Source organism: Octopus sinensis, linkage group LG4 (assembly GCF_006345805.1).
Source record: "Octopus sinensis linkage group LG4, ASM634580v1, whole genome shotgun sequence".
Taxonomy (NCBI): domain Eukaryota; kingdom Metazoa; phylum Mollusca; class Cephalopoda; order Octopoda; family Octopodidae; genus Octopus; species Octopus sinensis.
The window spans coordinates 113,479,243-113,488,346 of NC_043000.1; positions in this window are offsets into that span (position 1 = coordinate 113,479,243).

The following is a 9,104-nucleotide window of genomic DNA, read 5'->3' on the forward strand; positions in this document are numbered from 1 at the left end:
CTATGTTTGTCCCCCAACATCGCTTGACAACCGATGCTGGTGTGTTTACGTTCCCGTCACTTAGCGGTTCGGCAAGAGACACCGATAGAATAAGTACCAGGCCTACAAAGAATAAGTCCTGGGGTCGATTTGCTCGACTAAACGCGGTGCTCCAGCATGGCCGCAGTCAAATGACTGAAACAAGTAAAAGAATATAGGGATATATGTACATTCATATATATATATATATTATATATATATATATATATATTGTGTGTGTGTGTGGGGTGTGTGTGTGTGTGGTGGTGTGGTGTGTGTGTTGGTGGTGTTGTGTGTGTGGTGTGTATGTATATATATATATATATATATATATATTAGGTATGTAGAAAAATACAACATGGACAAGAACGTATAACTCATAGAAGACGATACAATAAACGGACAAGGACATTCGAACCCCTCAGTCTTCAGTCAAGAACCGGATCATCGTAGTAATTTCGGCTGATTAATCTTGAGATTACTAGATCACGGCCAGCCCTCCAAGAAAAACTAAGCTGGAAGCGTAGATTTCCTGGAAGAAGGATCGAATGCATACGAACACCAGGACAGCAAAAGGGACAGATATAAAAAAAAACAAAAAACAATAATGGAATACAGAAACATGAAATACAGAAGCATTAACGGTGAAAACAACAAGTGTCTTACGACTGATAACAAGCAAACAAATTTTTTCTCTGGCGCATTGGAAAAAGCCTTTATAGCGGCGGACGAAGAACAACGATGTTAACACGACGAGGGTCAGGAGCTGAAAGGCAGATTTCGGCCAACAGTCACGTGACAGAGAAGAGGGAAAAGAAAAGAAAGAGAAGCAAAGGAAGAGAGAGAGAGAAAAAGGGGGACAAAACGCAACAAAGAGAGAGAAGAGAGAGAAAGAAGGAATCAGAGAGGAGAAGGGATGGGTGTCGAAGAATGACCTGTGAGTGCAGAGCGAGACAAAGAAATAGGAGGGTAGTGGAAGACTAGACCAAAGGATCAGAGGAAAGAGAAGATGAATAGAGAGAAAGTAAAAATGAGAGAGAGAGAGAGACAAACAGAGAGTCGTACCAATTATTAAGAATATGTGTTCACATTAATGATAAAGGGGGTACGGGGCGCCTGGAATATATGTTAAGGTATGTATATATGTATATGTATATATGCATGTATGTATGTATGTATATCTGCCTATCTCTCTATATGTATTTGTGTTCGTACATGTGTTTGTGTGCGTATGTGTGTGTCTGCGCGCGTGCGTGTGTGTATAGTTTTATATATATGTGTGTGTGTCTGTGTGTGTGTGTGTGTACATACATACAAATACAGATAGATAGATAGATAGATAGATAGATAGATAGATAGATAGATAGATAGATAGATTGATTGATTGATAGATAGATAGATAGATAGATAGATATATAGATAGATAGATAGATAGATAGATAGATAGATAGATAGATAGATAGATAGATAGATAGATAGATAGATAGATAGAGGTATTAGAATTTAGTTGAGATGTTAAATTTCTCAACAGGATTTCTGTTCCCACGTTTTGATACTGCTACTACTACTACTACTGCTACTGCTACTGTTACTCCTGCTACTGTTGCTGCTGTTGTGGCTGATGATTTCTCTTGATGTTGTTATTCTTATGGAATTCTGTCCTTTGGCAAGTCTCGCTCTCTTCTCTTTGACTAATTATACTTCAGCTCTAATTAGGCAACTATTTATTCTCATCCAGCAGATTAGCCAAAGATATGTGAGTAATGTCGGAATTGCCTTTCAAGCGGCTTCTCACAGAAAATTGCAGCTGTTATTTCAAATTAATTAACTCCCTTTGCAACCTCTCTAACACATGCATCTCAGATTAACCACATAAAATTACAGTATGTCTTTTTTACGCTTCCCTTTCACTATTTATGAATAAATGATATCTGCCAGGTATATAGACACACACACACACACACACACACACACATATATATATATACATATATATGTGTGTGCGTGCGTACACACCCACACACACATACATATATATATATATATATATATATATATATATATGAGTGCGTGTGTATGTATATGTATCCATTATTCAGTATAATTTGAACACCAATGTATTACTGTATCGCGTCTGTTAACCTATTCATATGCGACCTTATCTTTCTATTAATATATTATTGTATTAAGGCGGCGGGCTGGTAGAAACGTTAGCACGGTGGGCGAAATGCATAGCGGTATTTCGTCTGTCTTTACGTTCTGAGTTCAAATTCCGCCGAGGTCGACTTTGCCATTCATCCTTTCGGGGTTCATAAATTAAGTACCAGTTACGCACTGGGGTCGATATAATTGACTTAATCCGTTTGTCTGCCCTTGTTTGTCCTCTCTATGTTTAGCCCCTTGTGGGAAATAAAGAAATAGGTATTTTGTCTGTCGTTACGTTCTGAGTTCAAATTCCGCCGACGTCGACTTTGACTTTCATCCTTTCGGGGTCGATAAATTAAGTACCAGTTACAGGGTAACATCGCCAACCTCAACACTTTAAGCATTCTTACAAATGTTAGAATTAGAAACAATTTCAACGAATTCCACAGCTGACTTTCAAAAGACACACACAACTGAGGTTATATATCATCACAACTTGGTTCTCTGTACATCCTGAATAATTCATATTACAAGTACACACAGACATACACAAACACATGCACCGGCATATTTATGCATCACCAAGCTGATCAAAAGGAATTAGAAGAACTGTTTCTCAGACATCCATCTTTTGCGCCACACATTTATCTACGACATCCACAAAGGAAAACAATTCTCCAGCTTTCTTCGGATGTAGAAAGCAACTCAAAATCTTCAAAACATCACAAACGAAAGAGAACCATTATGAAACAAAATCAAGGCCTACGAAAGTCCGACTCAGAGGTTCCATATAAACAGCTCACATGACAACATAAAAATGTGCATCGCTATCATATCATCAACCTCTTTAGTTCACTGTCAAGGAAAAGTAAAATTGAACTGAGCTGAGATACCCTTCGGTTATGACTGACCATGGTATTGCACCCAGAAAGCTACCCTCCCAGGTACAAGTCCGAGCAAGGTTGTTTATGGAAGACCAGCCGTATCTGTAGAGCTTATCCCGAACGAGTAGCGCTTCTCGGTTGCACTGCTAGGCCAGGGATCTCTGGAAGTTGTCAATAGATCCTGGCCGGAAAGTCGTCCTGAACAGGCGGGTCAATATTCCTCGTCAACGCCCAGGTTTGCCCCGAGGTCGTCGTCGAACCTCCCCTCCACTAATCCCCTATAGAATTCTTTGGTTGTGTTGAAGTCGCTCAAGGTTGACCCGGGACAGTATAGTTGCTTGAGAGCAACGCGACACTCGCAGCGCCATTCGCCCTTCCTTAGCCTCTTTTTGATCCACGACTGCAGTTCAGTCATGGAGACGAGTTGCGGGAAAGCGTGCCTCACAAACGGCGACCACACCTGTTCACCGTCGTCTACGTGGGGCCGGAGATGTCGCAGTCTCAGCGCGTGTCTGTGCATCATCAACCACGGCATGCCCAGTCCTCCTTTTAACGGGTGTTGACAGCAAATGGATCGTCTGACCATCGAGACGCATCCTTTCCACAAGAAGCGGAAGAGAATGCGTTCTAGTTTGGTGATGGTAGGGTTGGGACAAGGCACGACATTCAGGCGGTAGTAGATGACGGATGCGATGTACGTGTTCGACACCTCCGGCCGACCTTTTGGGGACAGTTTCCCCTCGGCCCATTGCCAGGCGAGATTGGCCACCCTACTCGTTATCTCATTCCAGTTCTTCTCCATTTGGAGGTCCGGACCAAACCAGACCAAATAGATAGATAGACAGACAGGTAGGTAGGTGGATAGATAGATTGATCGATAGATAGATAGATATGTTTCTTTATTAGCCACACAGGGCTGCACACAGATAGAACAAATTACAAGGTAGAGCTTTTCTTTTGAAGGTTTAAAAAAAAAAAATAATAAAAAATAAAAATAAAATAAAAATAAAATAAAAAAAGGGGGGATCGATCAAAAGGGATCGTAAAAGGAGAGAAAGAGGACAAAAAAAAGGGAGGGTTAAAAAAAAGGGGGAGAGGAAAAAAATTGATCAATAGGGATCGTTATCACAGAAATGTCAATATGAAGTGTAAAGGGGGGGGGCAGGTGAGGTCTACCCGTGGAAAGAAAAGCCTACGGAAAAGACCACGGTAACCTCGGTCAATGAAGTCACATGTTATCTTTCTTTTTTTTTTTTTTGCAAATAAGCAACTCTCTGTATTAATTTTTACGGTTCATAGAATCATAGTCAAGGTGGCTTCGTCATTCATACGTGCCATCCTTGCTACATTCACCCATCTTTTTTTAAAACATTCACTAGACAAAACTTGCCTCTCTACTCTCACTTTTTTCTTCAAGTGATACTTGAAGAAGTTGATGAGAGATTGACCAGAGAGGAAAGTGTTTGTCTCTAATCCTTTCAGACGCGTCCACCAGATACATTCTTTCGCCATAGCCACAAGTATGATAAAAATAGCTCTTCCTTCCCGTTTGAAGGAAGGAGGCGTGACGATATTAACGATAGACTCGGCTGATAAACCGACACGTCCCACACGTGACAGCAGTCGTTCGACATAAGCCCACAGGTGGGAAATTGCTGGACACTGCACGATTGCGTGCAGAGCGGTTTCGTCGCTCTGTCCGCATCTCGGGCAGGTCGGCCCCGTGTTTCTCGAGCCATGCCTATAGAGCTTATCCCGAACGGGTAGCGCTTCTCGGTAGCACCACCAGGCCAGGGATCTCTGGAAGTTGTCCATAGGTCCCGGGCCGAAAGTCGTTTGAAACAGGCGGGTCAGGTATTCCTCGTCGACGCCCAGGTTTGCCCCGAGCTCGTCGTCGTACCTCCCCTCCACTAATCCCCTATAGAATGCTTTGGTTGTGTTGAAGTCACTCAAGGTCGACCCGGGACGGCAGAGTTGCTTGAGAGCAACGCGACACTCGCGGTGCCATTCGCCCTTCTTCGGCCTCTTTTTGATCCACGACTGTAGTTCGGTCATGGAGACGAGTTGCGGGAATGCGTGCCTCACAAACGGCGACCACACCTGTTCACCGTCGTCTACATAGAGCCGGAGATGTCGCAGTCTCAGCGCGTGTCTGCGCATCATCAACCACGGCATGCCCAGCCCTCCTTTTAACGGGTGTTGACAGCAAATGGATCGCCTGACCATCGGGACGCATCCTTTCCACAAGAAGCGGAAGAGGATGCGTTCTAGTTTGGTGATGGTAGGGTCGGGACAAGGTACGACGGTCAGGCGGTAGTAGATGATGGACGCGATGTACGCGTTCACCACCTCCGCCCGACCTTTTAGGGACAGTTTCCTCTCGGCCCATTGCTGGGCGAGAGTGACCACCCTACTCGTTATCTCGTTCCAGTTCTTCTCCATTTGGAGGTCCGGACCGAACCAGACCCCGAGCAACTCAACCGGGCCGTCTGTCCAGCGTCCCACGACGGAGGTACTGGTGGACGGCATGGGCTTGCTTCTCCAGTTCCCTAGCCGCAAGCCCACTGACTTTTCCCGGTTGATTTTTGCTCCTGTCACCGCTTCGTAGTCTTTCAGTGTCTCGCCGACCCGCTCGATGTGCTCGTGGCTTGACACTATGACGGTGACGTCGTCCGCGTTTGCAGACACGCTCGTCCCGCATCCTAATTCTCGCGGGATGCCCCTCAGAGTCGCCAGCTTCCGCAGTAGTGGCTCAAGAGTCAATACGTATAGAAGCGCCGAGAGGGGGCATCCCTGACGGACCGAACGTGCAATGTCGAAGGGTCTCGATAGATGTCCATTTACGCGAATTACCGAACGGATGCCTCTGTACAAGGCAGCTATCCAGCCGCGGAAGACGGGACCGAAACCAGCCGCTCTCAGGACTGCCTCCAAGTATCGATGGTCTACCCTATCAAAGGCTTTCGATTGATCCAAGTTGATCAGGGCCCCACCCATGCCAGGTTCGTTAACTACCCTGTCTATGATGTAGCGCATCAGATGGAGGTTGTCATGGATGCTCCGGCCCGGCACGGCGCACGTTTGTGCGTTGTCGACCAGTTTCTCCATGACAAGCGCCAACCTCTTGGCTAACACCTTTGTCAAAATTTTCAGGTCTGCATTGAGCAGAGTGATTGGCCTAAAGTTATCTATAATGTTTCCTTGTTTGGATCTTTCTTCAGCAGAGTTACAGCTCCTCGACTCACAAAACCGGGTATGCTCCCGTTTTGCTGCCAGTTGCAGTATACCGCTGCCAAGACGTCTCCAAACAAGTCTGGCATACAATAGTAAAATTCGTAGGGTAGACCATCCAAACCCGGTGATTTGTCCCTCGAGCATTCTGCCATCGCTTCCCGCACTTCCGCCGCCGTGATGGCACCTTCGCAGCACCCTGCCTTTCTTGTCGAGAGTCGTGGCAGGCTATGTAGGTAGGCACTGAAGTCTACCCTACGTTCTTGCCCTCCACTCGTCCCGAACAGTCGGGCAAAATGCTGCTGAAAGGCCTCACACATTTTACTTGGCTCGAGCAATTCGCGCCCCTGTTCATCTACCAGTGACCGAATGGTGGCTTTGTTGCCCTGTTGCGCCTCTGCCACCCGGGCCTCTCTCGCGGCTCCAACACCTTCGTTCCTTAGAGCACGCATCCTAGCTCTGACAGCACATCCTTCGTGTTTGGCGTTGAAGTGTTGGTCGAGGGCCAACCTCGCCGCCAAAACGTCGGATGCGATGCCGCTTCTAATTGCCTCTTCTAGCTTCTTAACTAGCTCACCCTCTACTCTATTTCTATCTATGGCTAGTGCTTTGCTGTACCTAATCGCTTCTGTTTTACTGCTCTCTTGAGGGCAAACCACCATTGTTGTTGATGATGGCTCCCGTCAAAGCCCTCTTTACTAGTGTGCTAATCCGGTCTCTGAAAACTTGTCTGGACGGGAATGATGCGTTCAGTTTCCAGTACCCAGGACCCTGTCTATGTGCCTTATCTAAGTCTAGCGTACACGTCACCAATTTGTGATCCGTGTAGCTGACTGTGTGGAATTGTGGACATCCTAAGTTATCCTTGTCTACTGTCCTACACAGTATCCTATCTAGATACGATCTCGACGACCCACTGCGGTTGCTCCATGTCCACGTTGGTGCATTTGGGTGGTCGAGTCGGTACCTGTCAGACAGTTGGAATCGTCTGAGCAGGTCTCTGAGGCATTTGCATCCCCTTCTGTTTCTGTCTCTACCCACGTAGTCTACATGCGTGTCCAAGGTAGCATTCCAATCCCCCACTAAGAGTAAAGGACGAGACGTTCCCAAGAATACTTCTAGACGTCGAAAGAAATCCGCCCGACCTGTTAAGGGCGGTGCGTAGACTGATACGAGTCGAAAAGCGCACCCATTGCTGCCGTCAACATCCAGAACGATCAGTCTACCCTCCGGGTCTACGAATATCGTCTTGACTTCGAGATCCAGGCTCTTGTGAAAAAGTACCGCGGTGCCACTACCGCCCATCCTCGGCAGACAGGGAGCGAAATAAATGTTAAACTGTCCGCCAAACATGGACTTTAGGGCCCGTGGCTCGTGGAGTCTGGTCTCACTTATGGCTATGATTCCCAAATCATGTGACTTGATGTCATTTAGGAGGTATCCTTGTTTCCAAGGAGACCCCAAGCCACGCGCATTCACACAACCAATCTTGACCATGATTCTATTGGGGTGTGTGCTTTAAAACACACAAATGAAAGTACAGAGAGTTACTTACTTGTGTCGAAAGTTTTGGCTTCCTCGTTCTTTGATGTGTCTTCGGGGAGGTTTCTATATAGTTTTGGGACAGATATTTCTGGAAACCCCCTACAGCATTTGGGAAGAGGGCTTTGAGTTTGTGGTGTTGTGTTTGTGTGATGTGTAGTATTTTGATGTGTTTGGGTGGTGTAGTGCGTGGATGATTGCTATTTTTAAAGTCATCTCACAAATGTTTGTGTATCCTGTGATGTACTCCATTAGTTTGGAGTCTTTTGTGTCTATCGCTGATAGCATTGTTTTTGTGGTGTTGGTGCTTGTTTTGTTGTGTATGGAGTTTTCAGGGTTCAGGTATCTCCCTGCTTTGGTTGCGATTTCTTGTTTGGTTTTTCTTGATCTTTTTCTTTTACCCCCTGTGGCTATTTGCCATTCTGTCGAACTTTCATCGTTAGATGAAAAGTCTGACGAATCAGCAGGGGGCAAGGGTAAAGCGTCTGGGTGTGTTTGTGCGGTTGTAGATATTGTTGTGGTGCGCGGGGAGGGTGTTGCTGGGGGGTTTGTTGTGGTTATTGTCTCTCCTACATCCTTGGTGCTTGTCTTCTTCGTTGTTATTCTTGGTGTTGGAATTGGTTTATTTGTTGTTGGTGGTGATGATTCTGTTCTTGGCGCTGGTGTTGGTGTTGTTTGGTTGGGTTGGCTTGTTCTTTGTTGTTTTTCCTGCATTTCCGCATACAGCTTCTTGACTAGCTGTCCATATTGTGGTGTGGGCAATAATCCTGGCTTTTGTGATTTTTCCTGTGGCTGTTGTTGTTGTTGTAATTTTGCGGCAGATTTGCACTCCTTTTTGAGGTGTGCCTCACTGCCACATGTATAGCATCGTGGCCTTCTGCCCTCGACTACTACGTATAACTTGCGGCCATCCTCAAGATGTACGTGGGTGGGGATTTTATTTATGTCCTCTTGACTTATGTGGAAGAGGAACTCTATTCTCTTTCCAGCCAGTCCTTGTTTTCCGAAACACCGATATCTAGGATGTTTATGTCCTCCATTTCGGATGTTAAGGCGGATGTAATCCACAGTGTTGTAGTCACTTGGGGGACACCACTGATAATGACTTTCGTCACCTTCTGGCCGAGGTAACTCGGTGTCAACGTTAGTTCATCAGAATGAAGGGTTATCGTTGAGAATTTCTTCGCCAACTCTTCATTCTGAAAAACCACCTGTACGTGTGCGAACTTGTTCGCCCAAGTCACACAATCCTTGTATCCCCAGATGGGGCGTAAGCACTTTTCG